The sequence below is a fragment of the Rhynchophorus ferrugineus genome, unplaced genomic scaffold, assembly GCF_030347505.1.
Source record: "Rhynchophorus ferrugineus isolate W39M unplaced genomic scaffold, kcgeb_rfMv2 rfM1, whole genome shotgun sequence".
NCBI lineage: Eukaryota > Metazoa > Arthropoda > Insecta > Coleoptera > Curculionidae > Rhynchophorus > Rhynchophorus ferrugineus.
Genome location: NW_027472580.1, coordinates 50,697,752 through 50,720,518, shown reverse-complemented (window position 1 = coordinate 50,720,518; position 22,767 = coordinate 50,697,752). Strand labels below are relative to the sequence as shown.

The window sequence follows — 22,767 nt, the reverse complement described above, 5'->3', positions numbered from 1 at the left end:
GAAATAATAAAGAGATGTTCGGATCAGAAACTGTTATAAATATTATAAGACCATAGATAGTAAAAACAGATAGTATAATACTTATTGTACATAGACGAATTTTACCTTACAACTATAAAATTATTATTTAACTATTAGATATGGTTAAATCATCATCAGTATAAGTAGGTATACGCCTTAAAAAACGAATTAAACGTTTATGACAGAAGGCAGAAGACATAGAAACATATAAAAATAGGTTTCATGTCTTGTTTAAAATATTGTCTAAAATATCATTACATTTTCGCATCTCTTTTATTGCATAAGGTTAGTACACGCTTTATACAATTTTTTGCTCAGTTCCAATTGCCACGTATAATATGAAATAATAAATAGTAATTGGAGGAATGAAGTTCGGAGAATACAGATGGAAGAACAGTCTATTCAAAGTTTTTTTTAATAATGCATTATGGATATTTGTGACGTCGAAGTTTGGCTTTGACATAGAAAAAAATTCTAATCTAAATAAAAAAATTTAACAAAAATTTTATATAAAAACAAAAATTTTATATTCAAATATAATTTATTTTAACATTATAGTACATCTAATACATATAATATCGAAGGACTTAAAACTACAATTAAGACACAACTATAATAGTTTGTAGGTTAGATTTGTTTTGTTTACATTTAACTATTTTCCACAAAATCCATGATGTAGAGTTTCTAGGCGCGTTTTTTTATGTAGTGATATCCCCTGGAGGCCTAATTAACAATTGTATATCTGAGAAACGTATTTTACTTTCATTCCAGAGCATATTTACTGTTTTAATTTAGTTCCTGTTTCCTTCAATGGTGTGTTTACTTGTCAAGTCATCTTGGTATAACAGTATATTTTATTTCTTCTGCTACTATCTGTGTACACCATTCTTCATAAAATTAATCACTGAATTCTGTCTAATGCATTTACCATATCTACACAACAGCTAGTATTCATTCTCTCCTCATCCGTTGTAACCTAATGCTCATGTTTAATTTTGAACAATTACAATCATATCTGTGCACACAAATCTTTCACGCCCTACAATACCATTCTCTACAGTTATATTCAATTAATTATGTGCATACCTTTAGTTGTTTCCACTCTCATCACTCTGTCTCAGGAATTTCTAGCATTGCACAGCATTATCACATATCCTGAAAGTTTCCCTCAGTCACTTTTACTTTCCCACACATTGTCCAATTCAATCACAAAACTGTTAATTTCTGATCTCTCTGAAACATGTTCACAATTCCACAATTTATGAATTACTTCCTCTGTATGTCTAATCGAGTCCATCCAAACCCAAGGTGTTATGGTTGACAATGCTTCCTTCCACATATCCAAACAGTTTTTGATGGAATATCCTTCTCGATAAGCAATATATCTGCAATTAATTATTAATAAATATAATGATCAACAAAACCTAATCGAATGCTATTGTAACTATTACCTTTTTCCATCAATTTTTGTTGTTTTTACACTTTTTTTCTTACCGTCTCGCCAAGAGTGCCACAATGAACCATTTTGAAATATCCAAGTTTCATCAAAATACACAAATTCAAATAGTTTATCTTCCTTGGTCTTATTTTATGCCTTTAAAAATTTAATTATTTTCAAAGTAATGCCTGGAAGTTCTATTAAACCTCTCCGAGGGTTATCTTTACACCATTTAAACCCTATGCCCTGTAAGAGTGTATAAAAGGAGGTCTTACATCCCTCAAAAAAAATGTCCCTAAGTCTTTTATGTATACTTTTCAGACCGACAATTTTCTTTAAAATAATTTTATTAAATTATGTTTATATCGATAAAATAGTTTGTGTACTTACTGTTCTTATACATTTCGTATATTTAGTCTCGAATAGAGCCAATATCAAGATGGTCAAGATTCGTCACCCACTTTGCATGTAGACGGTTTTCTTAGGTGAATCTAATGTATTATTCTTCATTTTGTAAGCGATGTTATTTACAGTACCTATACTAATATTTAGAGCGGCAGCAGCGTTAAAAACATTTTAAATAAAATTGTAGGGACTTATATTATTTAATATCATCAATAATTACCTCTCTAACGGAATTTACCACCAAAAGGGGGGCCTCCATTATGTCGTTCCTTTTCGAAATAACCTATTAAAGCCGCAATCAATTTGTGACCCTGAATATCTATTGTTTTCGGCAGTTTCAAACAAAGTAATATGATATATTACGGAGCGACTTAAAATTTATCAAAATAATCAAAAGACTAAAATAATGTTTGCCGGTTTATAACCTGTAGTAATTATAACTAATATTTTGAATAATTTAGCGTACATCTGACAAGCAGACGGCGACCGGCTGTCAGATGTATGAAAAATTCTTGAAAGCGATAGTGATAAGAGATTTTAATCTATCTATAAATTATTGTGGCTGTATAATTAACTGTAGTTTTTAGATATACTATAATGTTAAAATAAATTATATTTGATAAAATTTTTGTTCAATTATTTTATTTTGATTAGAATTTTTTGTATGTCAAAGCTAAACTGAACTCAAATTCAGAGTTAATTCGGCAACATTGCAATATTTCGACGTCACAAATATCCATGATGCATTACTAAAAAAGCTTTGAATAGACTATATATACTACACCCCCATGAGAGTTTTGTTCGATTTAAATTTCCAATACTGCATCTTCATATAGTTTCTCCACTTTATTTTATATCTTACCTTTGGCATTAAATGCAGTACTAGTAAACACATAATAACGATATAGTATAGTAAACACATAGTAACGATATAGTATATGGTAGAAACTTATTTGAACAATATACAACATATAATATAACACAATATACAAAAACAACAGAAACTGATATTAAATATAAATCATAAAAATACAGTAAATTTTTGACCATTCCTTATAATTTTTAACTCAATATTTTCTACTTTTCAACCTTCATAATAGTTATAATGCAATGATAAGCCAATAATACCTTGAAATCAAGACTTTAATAATGAAAAATGCATCCAGTGGCAGTAACAATGGTGTTTTATCGTGAGAAACCACAAACGACATGATGAGGATTAATATTGAAATTGCATGGTCTCGAATCGTAAAAGAAATCACAATGGTTTGTGTCCCTAGTGAGTACCGAGAGTGAGTCATTAAAAGCTTGCAGAAGTCGTTAAATAAAATTTACCGACCCGTGTTGGTTAACAACAATGAGTCGCGAGAGTTCAAGGTAATATGCATGCGACATGTCAACATAGGATGCCCAGGTATACATTCATGTCGACATCGTAGCTACTCATTTTGCTCATTTTTAAGCCTTGTTTTGTCGTGTAACAATTGAAAAATTTTCCACGAAATAACACCTTGCTTGATGTCACACCCTTGAAATATTAATTTGTCTCCATTGGTGGCTGTTGAAATAAATGAAACAAATCGTATTTGCTAAATATTAATGACAGTACATTAATCAGCAGAATATCCCTCTTAACAAAACAAATAACAGATCATTTGCTTTCTTTCTATTTACTCAAGTTCTTACTTTGAGTTTATTATGTTGTTTGGTGTGTCCAACAAAAACTTTGAAGTTTTATGTACCACTACATAAAAAACGCGCCTAGAACTCTACCTATACTAGTATGGAAAAAAGTTCAATGTATATGTAATAAAATAACTCTAACCTATAAATTATTGTGGTTGTATAAATAATTGTAGTCTTAATTCCTTCGATAATATATGCATTAGATGTACTATAATGTGAAAATAAATTTTAATACCTAAAATTTTTGTTTCATTATTTTATTTATATTAAAAGTTTGTTCTGTCAGAGCCAAAAATGTACTAAAACTCAGAGATGCTGCAGCAACATTGCGATGTTTTGACAGGTTTTCCGTGTCACTACTGTTCTGTTGAATAGACTAGTAACATGTTTACACACTATTGTAAGAATGGTGTTAAATTTATTTTTATGACGATAACGACATCTCTATGGAATATTTTCTAATAAATATGTTCATTTTAAGTAAAATCGAGGATGCGTTTGGCGTAAATCCTAACTCACAGAACTGGTTCTAATCATGTTCGACTTCAAATTTCAATGTCTTCTGCATCGGCCTAATAAATAAACCCTGTTTCATGTCAATAACCCGTCGTAGTTATGTAATTTATTATTCACCGTGACTAGTAGCAGTTTCACGATGCATATGTACGTGTTAACCGTTTTGAATATTCCCGCTTATTTTCCATTTTGAATAAATAAAAAACGAATTTTTCTTTTACAGCCATTGTGTTGGAATTACTTCTAACATATATTCTAAAGTAAAGAAGGTCCCTAAAGGTTTAAAACTGTGTTTATAGGAAATTGTAATCGACGTTTTTAAAACAAATGTAATAATATTCAGGAAAACACAAATGAAAAGATAGAAAATATATCTAAAGTTTCCGGTTAGCCTTTAAGGGAACTGATATTATGGAGTTACAAACCACCTTTTCATTTCTCATAATTTTAAGTTTCTATTAATTTTTCGTTTGGTTGAATAATAATAATAAATATTTTTGTATATAACTTTTCCCCCGATTTAAGCTCGCTGATTCAATTCGTCATAGAACAAAGAAGTAAAGTCAAAAAAAAATTAGTTTATTAATCTATTATCGAGTCACCAGCATTGCTTACCACTGACATGGCTGACTTCACGTGAATAGGTGACTACCACGCAGATTATTTATATAACAAATAATTTTATGTAACAGTTTTGACGCCTATTGGTCTAATTCCAAGAATCTGCTACATTTTTCATTTCTTTGTAAAAATTGAAGTGCTATTTGGGCAAACCATGTTTCATCGACTGGAATATGTAGTCGTCGAAAGGAGTTTTTTTATTTTACAAAATATGATCGAATAATTATTCAGTGCTTGACTCGATATATCAATTTGAGTTTTAGCTGTCCCCATAGTAATTTAATTCACTTTGTACAATTTCTAAATTGTATCGCGCCTAAGCTTTAAACTCCCAACAAATAATATTACCATTACCATGTTTAAGATCAATGTGTTTTTTTAATCCCATGTTCAAATTCTCTACAGATTTCTTTAGACAAGAAAAATTTTATAAAAATTTCCGTAAATGACGTTTGAAAAGCTTAAAACTCGAACAGAAAACTGCTGTGTTGTAGATAGATGTGTTGTAATAAAATATGGTGTTTTATATTAGGCAATCTACATTATTTAACTTTAAACAATGATTTAAAATAATTAGAAACAACTGTAATATTAACCAAATATTATTATATTTGTTAACTAAACAGAATTATCTATGTACAGCTCACATTGTGCAAAGTCACTTTTCAAGTCTTCTTAAAGCAATAAAATCACTCATTACAGATTCATTGATAGCATCTTTGTCATGAATATTTGACAATATTCCATGAGCATCAGCAGTAGATTCCTACATATTGAAGCATAAAATAAAAATTTGTAAACTCAACTAAAGTAAATCAGAGAATAAATTGATATAATGATAATGTAATGAAGAGTAAATGATGTAATCTAAATTATAATAATAAATTTAAAGGATTACATTGATCTATGAACCCTATAGATGTTGTTACTGTATATTAAATCGCATAGGGTTCATTTGTAACCAACTTTATGTTGAAGCCTCACTGATAGGCTTCACTTTTCAGAATGTCTCATTTCGTCGAAGTGTAAACAAAACAAATGTTAGTATATTGTGTGTAAATTTGTACTGAAAAAAGTACATTTGCCGGAAGTTTTACTTCTTTACTTCAATATGAAGAAAATGGTGGCTGAAGCAAGGCTGTGTGAAGGCCCTATCCATGAACCATGAATGAATACCGGTTTCGACGGTTTGAAATTAGTCTTTTAGATTTGACATCGAAGACAAACATCCGGACAGCTAAAAAAAATGAAGACGTTGATTTGAAGGCATTATGGATCGGTGAAAATATACTTGGAAGCATTAAAATTAGAAGTGCTACCCCACCCGCCGTATTCTCTAGACCTTTTCTCTTCTAATTGCTACTTGTTCCGACATATGAGTCGTGACTTGTCTGAGGAACGCTTCACTTCTTATGAAGATACCAAAAAAATAGGTCGATTCGCTGAAAGCATCAAAAGACTCATCGTTCTTTCGAGACGGAATTCGAAAATTACATGAAAATTGCAAAAAGTAGCGGACAATACCTTTAATAAAACACATTGTACCGATTTTTCACAATAAAGCTTCAAATTAAAAAAAAATCCATTAAAAATAAATTATAAACCTAAACTAATATATTCACATTTACTATTCATATAATTCTATAATCATACTGCTATATCAATCAACAATAACAATACGTTAATAAGTAATAATATATAATAATTATTGATTTACATAAATACTACGTTATTATTATTCCCATAACACTTTTCTTACTTCTCAGTGATTTCATTACAAGACGTATTTCAAAGTAGAAACGATGAATCAGATAAAACACGTTATTACAGCAATAACAAACGAATTATTATCTTATTATATATAATCCATCAAGCTACTGACAAGCGCAAAGGAATTATCCATTATTTATAACGCATCTACTGGCGGTACCGACTGTCTCATTCTGATACCGGTGTTCATAGAACACATCTATAACGATAAAGTATTCTGAAGGTTTCCCCTATTACTGTATCAATTTTTCTTTGAACATATACATTTTTATAAATGTTTTTATTTTTTAGTTATATCGAAACACAAGGGTTTTCCAATATGTTTTTATTAGTGCTAAAAAGTATATACGTCACTCTTTCCAGCTATCTTTTTTTTCGTTGAAACATATATTCATTATAAATGAATTCTATTAACATAAAGATCCGAGTAGGTTTATAGACTAATTTTACAACAAAAAAATCAAATACTAATAAACTTGAAGGATTTCAACGTTGCCCAACATTGTATTTAGTAAAGCAATAGTATAGTCCGATCATGTAAACTTCATAAACAGATGTCAGTGGAACAAAAGAAAGTGTCTTTCACTAACAGTCTTGAATAAAAAAAGTTATCCTTAAATTTGCTTAATTGAGAGTTATTACGCTGAACATTTATAACCAACCCATCTGTTATTGACCTCTATTATGTCTGCATTAGTTTAAGAATTAAAAATCAGTATAAAACCCTAATAGGACCGGTATCTATAAGTTTAAAAAATTAAAACAACTATAAAATTAAAAAAGGTTTAAAATAATAGACACAAAAAGCTTAAATTTCAACCTGCACGTGTCATATTTTACAGTGAAACTAAAAGATTATTGTCCTTTCGAATTGTTTTTATAAGAAGTTATAAAAAACATGTATTATTTAACCAGGGAAATATAAAAACGGAACGAAATTAACAAGAAATATCACCTTAATTCGTAGGAATCATCCTAGTGATAAAAAAGAAACTCAGGGCAAAACCATGTCGACGATAGATAATCACTGTGGCGAATGCTCAAAGTCGGCCAGCGGCAAATTCGGCCAAATAATTAATTGACCGCAAATCGAAATATCTTGGAGTTGTTTTTGTCGTCTCGTCGACTTAAACTACGACAGGTTCTGGTCATGCAGACCCGTCAATGAAATCGTAGTTTTTTTTATGGTTTTGTATACATTAACTTATCAAAAAAGCTTTTTAATTTATTAGACGCTCGCATGTATTTGATCAGCGATATCTATTGGTGAAAATGCGAAGTACCAATGTAAACAACCTGACATGATTGTTAAATTCGATGGTTTTCGCATTTCTCTACACAAAATAATAGTTTTCCATCTAATATTATTTAAGTATTCAGTATATACAAACGATAATTATCAAGAGTATTTTTAACATTCACTTATATTGTCCATGTGGTTTGATATTCTACGAAGCCCGTCAAATAATTTTACAAGCGTATAGCGATGGTGCTACGTCCAAAACGAAAAACAAAAAACTTCGAAGACAATAATTTGCAAGACCTTACAGGTCGAAAACTTATATCAAATTCTTCAAGAACTTCTAGATAATGGCTGTGCATATATTAGTATTAACAACATGAAGTACATTACCAAAGGCTAGTAACACAATTACTGACTGATTAAACTATAAAGACCAATAGTGAGGAACAGACGCCATACAAGTCATTCTCTTACAGAATAATACTCAGCCACACATTGCAAGAATTATTCCACAAGACAATGTACGGGTTCCACTATAGTATTCATATCTTAGTTCCATTCCATTATAGTATTGCTAATCTAGTAACCACAAAAAGCAGTGGCAACCTGTGCAGACAACTGTGCAAAATTAACATCATGAAAACGCAACAATAGCTTCAAAGAGACTCCAAGCACGTATTAATAAAATGCAACTGTGGCTGAAAAATTGGCATGCCAAAGCCAATTATATATAATCTACCATCGTTTATTTTGCGTATATGCCAACCAGTGAATAACAACCACTATCAACTTCTCCAGCCGGAAGATGGTAAATACGTTGACATGCATCTAGACTTGCAAAAACCACATACTTGCTAAACGAAAATAACTTGGATTTAAATCAAATTCTATGTAGCAATTGGTAGTATGGTATTGGCTTCTCGGAAGCAAAAGGACACAGAACTTATCCTTGAAAACTTACATGGCATCAGTACGAAACTCAAAGGATAAATAACAAGTACACAAAAATGTAGAAATAAAATTTACAATAGGTTATCAACAAAAGTGAAAAATAAAGTTTAGTGTATTTAAAAAATAAATGAGTATTATTAGAATCCGTGGAATATACATTTCGGTGCCTTCTGGCAATACGAGATATGGCATCGAATAGTACGACAAATGTTTTGAGCTGAAACCAAACATAAGTACAACTTTGATGTATCCAGGGGAATGATGAACTAATTAAATTAAAAACTATATGGCAAGAGAGCAAAATCTAAAAATTTGAGTCCCACTAGTGCCGTGGTTTGGAGTAGGGATGTCAGCCACAGAGAAAAATATCGATATATCGGAGAACAAACAAATATCGATAGTTCTTTTTATTCAAAAGTTCAAAAAATTCAAAGTATTCCCACGCAAAATTATTTTAAGGACGGGAGATGGGGGAGAAATCTCTAAACACAAGTTCGATACACTCCTTTAAAAACTCTAGGTTTTCATACATAATTTTATCTGCTTCATTCCTACTTTTCTACTAAAGATTTTGATGGCCGGGGGTAGAAATATCACCATAAAAAGAAAGTTTTTAATAACAATATTTTTATTTGAGACGAAAAAGACATTTAAAACTTTGAAAAGTTCGATAATCTCCTTTACAGCTAATCGACACTTTTTTGGAAATTAACATTATTAACAAATTATTAAAATAAAATTTTAACGACGGGCATACTAAGGAGACAGATGTTAATATTTTAGTTGGTCCTACATCTTTCATTTTTAGTTTTACTTTAAAGAGATGTGTGTATTTTTGGTTATTGCTTAGTTGAGTTTTTTAAGTTAGTTGTTAGCTAAGTAAATTGTAAAAAATAATCCGATGAGCCAAGATCAGAGCAACGTTTATGAGTCGGCATACCTGCATTTGCGTAAGGATTACTAAGACTTTGGTAGTTTTATCGATATCTGAAAACTGTTAATTTAATATTGCTGCGTCAAACAATGATACACTGATGAATCGGCTGATGGAAAAATATGTTGAATTATATTACTATAATGCAGCCGCATACGTCCACCTCATTTTATAAACATTTCACTTAGCTTCATTATCTGATATCATATAATCATCAAGGTAACGATGTCGTTTGACCTTTCAACGAAGTAGAATAACTCAACCATATCTATATAATTTATTTGGTAATTTATGATCACAAAAGACTACCATACAGGTCTTTATCTGTCATTTTGGGAGGGCCGCTTGGGCTACATAAAGCGGGATAATTTTTCGTTCGGCTTTTTATTATAATAAGCGACTATTCTTTCGGGATTCAATATATCTTGGGCGTCAGAGCCATCGAGTTGTCGGTCAAACCGACAATCTAGCGTATGGACCAACTGAACGTCGATTCCTTGCGGTAAATTGATAAGACCCCCACTCGAAAATGACGAAGCATTATTCCATTTTCTTGTTTTCTCGGTGGTATTTTAATTGGAGACCAAATTGCATTTCTAGCGTGGCGCTAAATATAACCGTTACTAAATTAACACCGAGAAAACTACGTGATGGTAGAGAGGTTACCGGAGGAGACAAAGTTCATTTGCACTTGCATAAAGATACTTTAAAAAAATGCAAAATGAATTGAAATTGTACACAACGCTGACTAAAATGTAAGGCAATATCTAATTTCTATTTTAGATCTCGCCGGTATTAAATGCAACAGTTTTAGATAAAAATATAATATATATTCAGTTTAAGTTTCAGATATAAGTTTCAAAGGACTTTTTTTTTAAACCTAAAGCTTTATCTATAGCCGGCATTTTTTTCGATCTTTCATAGCATTTGCCATTTTAAACTATGTTTTCACTAGTTTTGCAACATGTGGTCGAGCGTTGTCATGCTAAAGAAAAACATTGTTTTGTTTTTGCTGTTATTCCGCATGTTTTTTGCGCAATTCTCGGCTCAAACGCAATAATTGTAGTCGATAGCGATCCCCATTGACCGTTTCATTGGATTTTAGTAGCTTATAGTATATATTACATCAAGCTCATCCCGCCAAATATAGAACATTAATATGGAGCCATTGATATTCGGCTTTACCATTGCCATGATTTATTTCCCTTTGGATTATCGTACTGGGTACACTTTTCATCACCAATAACAATACGATGCAAAAAATATTTCCTATTTTTCCGTTGAAGTAGAATTTCATTCATGGCGCCATTCTATGTCACTTGGCTTTAATTCATACGGCACAAAATATCCAAGATTTTGGATCATTCCCATGTTGATCAGGCGATTGGAAATGGTTTATTCTGTTACTCCCAAAACTGAATATTCCTCTGGCGTTTTACATGGGTCATCATCGAGTAATGCCTTCAAATTCTGGTCTTCAAATGGTTTAGTTGTAGAGAATGCCCTTAAAAGTGTCACTACTAAAATGTGGAAATATTCGATGACCTTCCAGTTACCCTTTTCTTCAAACTAAAGTAAAAAAGTAAAACTTCCCGCCAACGCGATTTATGCGGAAAAAATTCAAATATTTTTAATGCATTAAAAAGATTTTTCGAATCGGAAAAAATTATAGAAAAAGATGGAAAATATTTGATTACATCGATTATTTGGCTTGACGATATTGTACTAAATTTTTCGATATATGCCTTTTTAAAGTAAAAAATGATCAAAATGCATGCAAGCAAGTAATATTGTGTTATTATATTAAATGGAGCTATTATTCGCCAAATCGCGGGAAATATTGTTAAAAAAAATTCTTTTATTTCATAATATATTGCATTAGAGAACTAGAGATAAATGGAAATATATAATAATAGATCGTTCCTTATAAGCATTGTTTCTTTAGTTATTTCGATTCAATCTTTATACGGTAAATGTCGATGCTCACTTTTGACCAGACTCTCGAACGACTCGAATAAAAAACATCTCCGCAGAAGAAAAAGCGGGCCGGAATTTAATAAGGCGGACGAATCGATCGCATCAGAGAATGCGATAAATTAAAGCAATATTAAAGGTCTCGATTTTCGCTGCAGCTCATGTGAAGAGGTGCTTCTTGTTCGTCTGGTGGCTCAGGTTGAGGCCGCCTCGCAAAGTAAAAAAACAGGCATACGGGAAACGGAGGTTTCATTTGTTAAACATCAATGTTTGCTAAGTGGATTTTTATGATCGTTCTTTAACCTTATAATTAAAAATAATAATTACCATTGATCAAAACTAAAATTGAAAAGTCTTATACCTCATAATATTAACGTAGTTATATATTTTCCACTGATTGTTTAATTTTTACACACGCCTTACCATACATCACTACATAGTATAAAACAAAGTCGCCTTTTCTGTCCCTATATCCCTATGTGCGCTTAAATCTTTAAAACTACGCAACGGATTTTAATGCGGGTTTTTTCAATAGATAGAGTGATTCAAGAGGAAGGTTTGTATGTATAATACATGCATAATATACTAAGGCAACATTGCTAATTTTAGAGGTTTCTAACGTGATGTCGTAAATTAACCTATTTTTTTAGGCTTATTTAGCAATTAGCAAAAACGCTGCCTAACCCTACGAGTTAGATCAAATTAATGTACTACAGTATTGTACACCATAAAAAGGTCTACAAAAAAGTCCGCGATGGTATATGTTTATCTTTTAGGGATAACCCACATTAACCATTTTTATTGTTTACTTTTACGTGAGAAAATGGCTTATTTACGAAGCTATTTTAAGCAATACGGCATTAATCCTTATCGAATTAAGTACCTTAAATACATTGTGCAATTAATATAGATCAATATGGTTCCTTACAGCATGTAAATTAAACAAATATTTTCGGAGATATTACAAATTTAAAATTTGCGTAAAATGTGTAATGTAATAAAAATTGTATGAATTTAGATATTCCAAAGATAGCAGGAAATCTTCATAGTAAGTATAGGGGAAGAGGAATTGTTTTACTCCAAATTTAATGCGTGCAGGCCAAGGGCAGTAATGAATGAACCAAAAATACTGGATCGATTTTAATCATGTTTTCATTGAGTGACATAGGCATATATATTTTATGCCCGTGCAAAGTCGGAGCGGGCCGCTATGTTTTTATATACAACGTTCATATTTTTTCTGTAGTGTATTTAATTTAGTATCAGCATTGCACCCGTGCGAAGCCGGGGCGGGTCGCTAGTACCATATAGAAAGAACGTAAAGGAAGGAAAGCAGTATATTAAAGTCTCCGTTTTACCAACGAGAGTTTATATGGACTGGACCTAGAGATTAACGTGGGCTCCGAACCACGGTCCTCGGCATTAAGCCTACCGACTGGCCAGTGACCAACTTAGAGCCCATTCCAAAAGACATCCGGTCTTACCCAGCCTGGTTAATGGCGTGACTAAATGAAAAGTACACAAAGAGAGCGAATATCCGCTAGCTGAAGAACAAGGATGGTGGCGATCGTCCAATTATTCTGCTCCCCGTCCAATTATTCTGCTCCCCGTGTTGGCTAAAATTTTTGATAGAATACTCAAATCGAAGCTGCGGGCTATTATGGAGAAAAATTAATTATATGACAATAGATAGTATGGCTTTAGGAAGGGTAAATCAACGGTGTATTGAATAACCTAGTAAACTGGATAAGGGATGAGGGAAGATGTGCACGTATTGATGGTGATGCTTGATCTCAAGAATGCCTTTAGCACTGCAACACAACACGTAGTGCTAAACGAGATAGAAAATAGGACGAAAATGGACATCTACAGTGGCGAGCTTTTTGTCCGATAGGAGTTTTAAAAGTAACAACGTAACACAACGTATAGACAGGCCTGCCCGTAGTCTTGGACCCACGCTTTGGCTCTTGTTAATGTACTGCTAATTCCGGACAATACACGGAGTGTACATGGGGAACTGTCACAGCAGGATTAGGGCTTTCGCGGCAACAAGGCTGCCGAATTACTGAAAACCCTCTACAAACGGCTTATCTGGGTAGATGCTGATACTGGCTTACATGGAGTAGGTGTGGGCATGTTGGAAAGATCAAAGAATAGACAGGAATGGCAGCCTTAATTGCCTTGGCGCTAAGAGTGAATATTATTAACAAAAATAAAGTAATTGGCAAATGCTTTATCAGAACTGACAGCAATATAGTGGGCCGAACACGGTTCGCAAGGGAAGAATATGTACATAGACAACCTCAGAACGACATTGAAAGAGCTGAGTGAAATGTGTATTAATATAATCATACAATGGACAAAAAGCCTGTCCACACCAGAAATGATAAGGGTAGACAGATTGGCAAAGGAGGCAACAAGAAAGGCGATAGTAGATATGGATAATCAGGGATGAACACAAGAACACGGAAATATGGTTGCAAACATCAGCAGATTAATGGAGAGTGAAGGTCTGTGCGAATATGGTAATGATGTGGAGGACACCAAGCACATAATGGTCGAATGCACCCTGGACGAAAGAACAAGGACCAGAAGCCTGGACGACAAGGCGGTGGGGGTCTTACCAATTTAGAGATCCACAAGAGAACAATAACAGTTCAGATATAGACCTGATCAATAACTGTGCGGAGGCAGTAATGAGAAACGCCGACACTGGGGCAGAGAGATCAGACACGGGAAGAGTCAGTAGTGGTATAAACAATGAACAAGATCAAGTAGAGTTTGGGTATATATATAAATATACAGACAAATTGTAATAACCAATTATCAATGGCCATTATTTAGTTTTTAATAAGGTTAAGGTTAAGTTATTAAGGAGGGCAAAAAGAAATAAACAAATTGACGGCCCAAATAGCCAAAAACCGGTCTGTCCCCTTGACCACTGTGCCAACGAAGAAATAATTTGATTCTTATATTATAACTGATAGCTTTTAATAAGAAATAAGTATTATGCAAAACATATTCCATTAAAGAGAGAAGAATGTTGAAAGATTGATATTGGCTAGGAAGTCTTAATGCATCCACCATATAGACCGAACCTAGCCACGTCTAGCAATCGATTGTCTCTGCAAAACTAGATTCAATTTCTCGCACAGAAATCTACTATGACGGAATTATAGTTTTACCAAAAAAATGGCTGTTTTAGACTGAAACTATACATTCACAATTGATTAGCGTCTGAAATATATGTGAACAAATTCGCTTTAAAAAATTAAAAAGAGCTTCAGGTTATCCAGGAAGTTCTTTCTCATTGATCTCAATTTTAGAGCAATCATTGAAACCAAAATCGGCAATTAAAAACTGACAGAGCAGCATGATCGCAGGTTTCTAAAAGTGTTTTATTGACTTCTGATATCAGATTTCTTCACATCAAACAATAGATGTAATCAATGTCGAAAATGCAATTTTGAGCGTTTCATCATTAGCGTTTGTATACACTGCATAAATCAACAACACTAAATGGAAAACTGTTATTTTATGTAGAGTAATGTAAAAACCAGTGAATTTAACAGATAAATTAGGTGTTTACATTTGCTTAAGTTTATCTATCATTATATGTCACATACTCTAATAGTCCATACAAATAACATAAATATATATGTGAAGAGTAAAATAAAAATCGTATAGAAAATACTAATTGTGTTTTGATTTGAGAAAATCTTATTTTTAATAAATACTTAACATGTATGTATTTTATAACTCAAAACCAAATTCAAATCAAATGAAATAAAGAAACCACAAGTAATACGAATTTAAATTCACGTGCCATATGTTGGTATGTCATCATTAGTAGATTAACCATGATTATTATAAAAGTAAACATGGAAACCAAACAGGAATTGAGATTAAAAATTTTACGGAATATATTAATTTATTATTAACGATTATTTCTAACAGATCTTTTTAAGAAAATTTACGTCATAACATCAATATAACTACATATTTTAATAATTTTATCTCAAAAACAATCAAATGTCGGTTTTTTGGCTAATTTTGCTTAAACATGCGGATACCAATTACCAGTTAAAATAAACAACCTAATTTTCTTATTACTGATATCATTGGTAATGTTTAATAAAGGCGACACATTTGCGTCATTTATATTTCTTAGAATTCACTCAATCCTAGATAGATATTAAATACTATTATTGTGGATTAATGGTAATGAAAATATTATATAGTTTAAGAATATTAAACGAGTTTCAGTATAAAACGTCCTCACTAATTTATAAAGAATTATGAAGCCGCGTTAAACAAAACATATTAGATGCATGACTTAATTCTTATAGATTTTGAGTACATTTATTTTATAAAGGATAATATATTTATAATAAAATTTAATATTTAAACATAGCCCGCTATCTTCTACAATTTTCTACACTACATCCAGTATATTTCGCAATTCCACAAGGCAGTGTACTGCCTCTTTTCACTACTTGGACTCAGTACGCAAAAGACACACAATAATAAAATCAACGAATCTTCCAAAGCGAGTTAAAGCCAACGAAATAAACAATCTACCCATGTACCTTGCACTGAAGAATATGCCCAGCAGTAAATATTTGCCAACTCTCCCAGGCGAAGGATGCTAAATATTTTAACATGCATATAGATGGACGTCTAACTTGGAAGAAGCACATACTTGCTAAACGAAAACAAATTGTAGTTATTAAACTCAAAGTAATATGTTCATTTATTGGACCCAAATTGAAGTTATCTGATCTAATTAATAGGCTGATATAGACTTTGGAGAAACATTTAGAAAAAGAGAGAGATCACTAACTGAAGTAATTTTCTATACGTCAAGTAAATCACAATTATTTTAAGAAATGTTTAGTATCCTCCGGGCAGAATCACTAACGGTAATTAAAAAAATATGATGCATCCTTTCCATTTTCTTATTACCATTAAATACACTTAGCATTGGAAATAGTCGTTTAGGTGACCCTAACTTGAATTGAACGCTTTAATTGAATTTTGGTTCTATTCATTGGAACTATTCATTCACCAGAATTTAAAATTGCTTCAACTTCAAACTTTCAAAGCTGTCTACTTATAACATTAAAATAAGTTTGTTTTGCACAACTATTTGTAATCGGTCTAATATTGTAGTATATATCTTATATATCTTTAATATACTACTATATGTAGAGTCTGTCATAACTTATCCAACATCCAAACATATTTCATCGTAATGATGACACTTAGCACCTATAACTTTTATATTTATTGGCTAATAAGTCGTATTTTCGTCGTTGATACGAAATAATATATACACATAATGAAACTTGTGGAATTTAAAACAAAATAACTTAATTTACTTGAAAACTATATTACTTTAATCGAAAGAATTGAAGACTTATTTCAACCACTTTACTGACAATCTACCAACCAAATTCTATTCATCATTCATCACATCTCACCGCTAACTTAAACATATCGCTTATTTTTTCAAACAACAATAAGCATATTTATCACGCTATAGAACACCTCCCTCCTGAAGAATCGACCAAAGAGATGAACTTAGTTGTAGTCCCATCCGAACAGATTTCCGCTGTAGAAAAATTATTTCTAAAAAAATCTTCCAAATATTCATGATACTGCAAAAATGGTTGAATATTTTATAATGATACTCATAATAGTCCATGGCTGTGGTGACATTACACCTTAAATTTCGATAATTTTTCCCACGCTTCCCTAAACTATGTCAAGAAACCGCATAATTATTGCCATTCTAACGTCAACCTGTCTTCTTTTCTTAATAAGCTATTCACTCTCTTGATTCTGGTTAATTGAATGCATTCAAAATAGAACAGCCTTATGATATCCCAGGAACTCCTACCAGCTACGCCAGTTATGTTATTCACAAAGGTATGTTTCAACTTTTGAACATACCGTATTAATATTCTTGGTTACAGCTTGTAGCAATTAAAGTCAACAGATCTCAAAAATTTAAAATGTAATTATATTAAAATGTTTACGACAATTTAGTCAGTTCCAGCACATATTGAGTGTTGCCTGCAAACTAGTTATTTATGCTTCCTAATTTATTTCATTATTTTTAAAATAACTCCTCTTAGATATAACGCCAATATTATAACGCCATTACGGCAAATATTTTCACAATCTTCGAAATAGTTGTTAAACTCAAATTAAAGAATTTATATTCTCCCCAGTTCAAAATGAAGTAAGGGTAAAGGAAGTAAAAGTTAGGAAATAGCCGAAAGTCTGAAAGGAGTTAAAAACCGCCAAATAAGTCCGTCGCGGAATTATATGTCTATGTGAGCATTCATTATGCATCAGAACAAATAGCGATAACAACAATATGAATTAGTCTTTGCAAATAGTATGGTGTTCCCCAGGAGACAAAATGATTTAACAGAATTATGGAATTCCTAACATTAAATGAGAAAAAAGTCAAGTCCCGCCTTCAATCAAGGACTCAAGGATGGAGCTGGACCTATAAAAATACCGACGCAGATACCCAACGACCTTTTGGTGTGTCTAGCCTACTATTTCCATACCTCTGCAGAAAAAGCAAAAAACCCTCTGCAAAACTCCCATTCCCCGCGAATTTGAATAAAATGCTAGTCCATCCAGTCTGTCTCTACAGAGCACAGGTGTGATACAGGTACGTCTCTGAGAGACAACTGCCACTACTCCGAGTGTTCCAGTCCAAAAACGTCCGCACGTTACACAATGCCCCACGGTTTATGACGAACGTGAACACTGAACTCAAATCAGGCATCCCGTTCGTGAAAAGTTTCACGAACATGTTCAGTGTAAGTACTCATCCACAAGCCCCGATAGTTAAATCAATTACGACAATCCCAGTCGTAGTCCAGGGTCTCTGTCGCCCGCAAAATGTCTCCATCACGAACCTGAAGCGACATCAGCAAGAAACCATTTGGTTATAGCTGGTCAATCTGGAATAAGAAAAAAATCCAACGGTCCCTTCTTTCTCCGGGCTCCCTCAAGTAGCTACGTCGTCAACTATAAATTGTCACTCACTAGAATAAATCATTAATAATTGCATTCGATTTTATCAACTTCACCACGTGTCCACCATCAATTCTCATATCAATAATATGTCTAACGGAGCAATAATATTTCAAGGAAATCAGACATGGAGTTCATCCACAAATTGCTACGCACTAGATTCACTCCTTGTTACTATTAGTTTATCAACAATATATTTCCCATCATAAAATATATATATATATATATATATATATATATATATATATATATAAATTTAATTAATACATAACTGTTAAATAATAAAAGAAAAAGGTAATTAAATTACATTGTATTATTGCGTTCCGTAATGGCTTTGTGGTTTTGCCGTATGATATTTTAAATGTAAAACGGAGTCTCCAGGCTATCTGAACTTCTTATGAATAATCATCAGCAAATAAAAGCCACTTGCACATTACTATTCAACAATTCTACAATGTAATTCCTGGACTGGTCGACCCATTAAAGTACTGTTACTCCGTGGAACAGTAAAAAAAAAAGAGGAAATCACAGATAAAAATCATATTTCAGACGTAGGAACGAAAGTCTAATTATAGTCGGTATCGTTGACAATTTTCTTCGCACTATATAAACGTCCTGGATGACTAATATTAAAGGCTGTAGTTTAGACGATTTATAGAGCTGTGAAAAATAATCATTCTAAAGCACATGCGAAGTGTTAATGATATATTCGATTCAAAATATCGTAAATATATTTAGTAGTAGTAAAATATCTAATCATCACTGTTATATATTATGCCGACCTAAAGTCATATATGCAACTGCCAGAAATTTTCAGACTGCTCTTGCTTTATTTTTAAATTTAAATATATAATCTGAAAATATATTTCACAGAAAACTTTTTTTTATATAAAATTAACCTTATAAATGATAATCTCATCATGGACATACATATTTGTTATTAATTAAAACAAGAATATCAAATATATGTATCTGATAATATATTCACATTAAAAATACATTTATTGGAAAAAATTGGTACGATATATATAAACAAATCATTTTTACAGACCTTTCTGACAACACGACAATTCAATAATCGATCTATGTGCATACCAAGCCAAAAAGCATAGATCTAAACTAGTGCTATTCAGAACGTGTTAAATCTAGTGAGGCAGCGTCTGTTACTCGCTGTTGCCGGTTTTTTTTTTGGACGTTTAAAGATATAAAACCAAAACCGGCCATCAGCATCATTATAAGTTTTTGATGGGCATCTCCAACAGATTTATTCAAATCGAACAAAAAAAGTATTGATATGACAAAAATGTAATATTGGACGTTCCATAATTATCATGTTTATTCTTCACACTAAACAACTCAACGATAATAAATGTAACAGTATTATTTTATGTAGAGAAATGGATGTATTGATATTTTGCATTTTAACCAATACATATCGCTGATCAAAATACTATGGAGCACCTAATAATCCTAATAATTAACCACCTAATAATTACCTAATAATTACACTAGCAATACTAATAAACAAGTTGTGTAAGCCTTCTGAGATGTTTTTTATAATCAGTTTGTCACTAACGGTATTCCCATATGTTAAAATTTTTAGGAAATCAATTCGTCATCTAAAGTCAGAAGACGTAATTTTTTTAATTCACTTTATAGTTGGCTTTTAATTTAATTATTTAAACACTTCTAAATCGGTACGTGTTAACGATTTAGGACAATACAACGTTAAGTTTATGTGTTATCGATGAATATTTTCAAAATGAATTAGATATTTTACAAAACTCTATTATATTTTATATATTATATAATTTTTTTTATATATTTTAAATATTATATTATTTTATATATTATAGCTTTTATATATTATAAAATTATATCAATGTATTATATCACAGATAGGTTGACAGTTGTCCAAAATAATTTAATATAACGATAGATATAATTAATAAAATAATACTAATTAAAACTTTCTATATTAAAATAGTAATAAATATATATATTTTAAAATTTTGTTAAAAGCATCACATATGAAAAAAAATCGATAGTTCCATAAAAACGTCTAATTAAATTTTATATATTTCACGCATAAAACTCAAACCGTTCCGTTCATAAAATCTTATTTATATAGAAAAAAGAAGTAAAATTTATTTCTAAAATTAGAAATCAGTTTAGAAAAAAACTGATTTCTGTTTAGAACTATATTTATTTTAGACTGTTGAAGTTATCTCATCGTAAATGTGATTATTAAAGTCAAGAAATATTACCGAATAAAACTGTTGAACGATACAGATATTAGGGCAGCAGAAAAACAAATATCTGAAATAATTGTGGAGTGTGCCACTAAAGTCCACTTAACATATGTCTACCAACTCCATATGAAACACAGCCCTGGATATCCGACCAATTGTTTGCACATGGTAGAGAATCTTAAACGATCAAAACTCGATCAATTACAAGAAATATCGCAAATTAAATCGAGGTGCTAGGGTAGTAGCTTGAGCGACAAAAGTAAGTCTATCAATGAAAAAGTGGATAAACGTTTCGAGAAATGGAGGGAGATCTTCATGCAGATCTACATGACTTACCACAGTATGATAATAGACAAATTACGAACCGCAATAAAATCATACAAGTGTGGTAATACCATTGGAGTAGATCAGGTAACAGTAGAAATGACCAAGGCCGCTGAGATAACATTATTTCAGTAGCTTCATGTTCTGCGTGGAAAAGGATAATAATTATGATTAAAATTGAAAAAGGAGTTTGCAAAATCTATGGAAGAATAAGTCTCCTATAATTAGGAGGAAAAATATTTATAAAAATAGCACAAATGATACTTCAAAGAACTCTCAAAGGAACAAGCCGAGAAGATTGGGCAGGATTTAGACCGAATTACAGTCGTGTAGATAAGATCCATACACCATCAAGTTATGGAGGAATGTCCTACAGCATGCAATCTTAGTGATTTTTGTGCTGCTTTCGACTATATACACTGGTTTTCACTTTCGGTAGCTTGTAAAGGTGAACATGTTCCGCCACAAATTATTAAACTACTTTAGACATCTTACAATGGTTTCATCAGGTATGTGCGGGTTCAAAATGATTTCTTAAATTAATTAAAGATTCAAATCCGGGTCCCTCAAGTATATATCATCTCTCCAATACTTTGAACATAATATCGGATACAATTTTGCGGAAAATAATTCAAAAGAGACAAGTTTAGAATTCAAAATGATGTTACAATTTGTTTGGCTGAAACATAAGTTCGCTGATCATAATGCAAAGCTTGCTGATACAGATTTACTAAAATTTAAATAATAAAGAACTACAAAAAAAGGCATGGATCGACATCATAGAAAATGATCAGAAAAACATGAGACTAACATAGTCCGCGTCAAAATCGTTTGTCTCGGTCAACAATGACAAGATATGGTGAAGAATATTCGTCTTGCGGCACTAGCAGCAACATATTGATTAGGTAGTAGATACTACTGAGCGCCATCTATAGATAAAACTAATTATAATAACTATACATTGCATACATTTTGAACAATTGAGTTCTAGTTTACAAAACGAACTTACTTGAATATATAAAAATTTTAAAAGAAACTTAATTTATTTAACAAAGTAAAAATTAAATACAAAAATGTTAGAGAAGGATAATAATTTAAGCTGTATCATATATTATATATACTATGTTAAAAATTATAAATAATCATCCTAGATATAAAAATCTTATTATAAACAATCGAATTAATTTTCTTTTAATTAAATAGATTTTAATTAACAATTTAAATATTTTTATTTATACAACGCCTTCGTGTGATTTTTAATTATAGTGAGTTACTTTTTTAAAATAATACTTAAAATATACTTTTATAAATGTAACGTAAACCTTGTGAAGTGCATTCAAGTGCCTTTATCTGGCGTTTTTTATTATTATTTTGCCTCTTCAATGCTTGGCCAGTAGCCAACAAAGCAAAACAGACAATCGTGTAATTTATTGAAGCACATATCGATAATCCTACCTTCTGAAATACGATGGCTTTAATTCACGTACCAATGCAAACATATTTTTCGAATGCAATATTGAACAAAATTAGTTCTGCACAATATACGATGTAATAAATAAACAGAAAGACAATA

The 22,767-nt window shown here is 31.6% G+C and overlaps 1 protein-coding gene and 1 long non-coding RNA gene across 2 annotated transcripts in view; both read right to left on the bottom strand.

Annotated features, from left to right (window-relative positions):
• Positions 1-22,767, bottom strand: part of LOC143206943 (uncharacterized) — a 77,413-nt gene that overhangs the window by 42,875 nt on the left and 11,771 nt on the right. The gene's annotated exons all lie outside the window — the stretch shown is intronic.
• On the bottom strand, positions 644-1,809 carry LOC143193967 (uncharacterized). The gene is made up of 4 exons (XR_013005150.1): positions 1,473-1,809; positions 1,108-1,406; positions 804-954; positions 644-744 (listed from the first exon to the last, which is right to left on the bottom strand). It is a non-coding gene; the product is annotated as an uncharacterized LOC143193967 (long non-coding RNA).